At 56.8% G+C, this 643-nt stretch overlaps 1 protein-coding gene across 1 annotated transcript in view; it reads left to right on the top strand.

Annotated features, from left to right (window-relative positions):
- Positions 1-643, top strand: part of SALL4 (spalt-like transcription factor 4) — a 36,759-nt gene that overhangs the window by 973 nt on the left and 35,143 nt on the right. The gene's annotated exons all lie outside the window — the stretch shown is intronic.

Below are 643 nucleotides of genomic sequence, written 5' to 3'. Positions count from 1 at the left end.
TTTTCCATCCCTAGAAGTGATCGATCCCCGTGCACGTTACAGGAGCTGCTTATTCCCAGCCCGCAGGAGGTTCGGGCTCTTAATTTTTTTTTCCACCTTCCCCCCCCCTCCTCTTCTTTGAGTCGAAATGTTCAATTGTTGGGTCCGGTTAATGGTGACTTAAGAAACAGCAAGCTGGCCAGAAGGCAATAAATCCCATGTTTAATGCATGACTGTTTCCCTTTGTGCATATGGTTAGGTGGGGGGATGGAGGTGATGTTTCCACATGTAAATCTCTGCCCACTGCTGGAAAAGCCACCTCCGGGGCTGCGCTGAAACAAAAGGGTTAATAACTCCTGATGCGGCCCGCTTGGGGCGGGGGAGGTGTGCGGGGAGGGGAGGATCGCTCCACGCCGTGCTCTCCGGGGCAATGGCCAGCTGCTTTTTTGTTGTTGATAGTGGTGGGGCTTTTTTTCCTCCAACCCCCCCCTTTAACAACAAAACCCTGGGTGGAAATCCCTCCGGCACCAGCGCACGGGCTGGGGGGGACCTGCCGAAGCTCTCGCCCCGTCGAGGGAGGGGGGTCTGCCGCCTCGGATGGGGCCATTTTTCCATCTTTTGTGGGTCGTGGGGCTGTTGCGGTGGCCGGAGGGATTGGGGGGGG

Source organism: Calidris pugnax, unplaced genomic scaffold (assembly GCF_001431845.1).
Source record: "Calidris pugnax isolate Ruff unplaced genomic scaffold, ASM143184v1 scaffold118, whole genome shotgun sequence".
Taxonomy (NCBI): domain Eukaryota; kingdom Metazoa; phylum Chordata; class Aves; order Charadriiformes; family Scolopacidae; genus Calidris; species Calidris pugnax.
The sequence above is the reverse complement of the archived record's forward strand: the minus strand, read 5'-3'. Positions and strand labels throughout refer to the sequence as shown.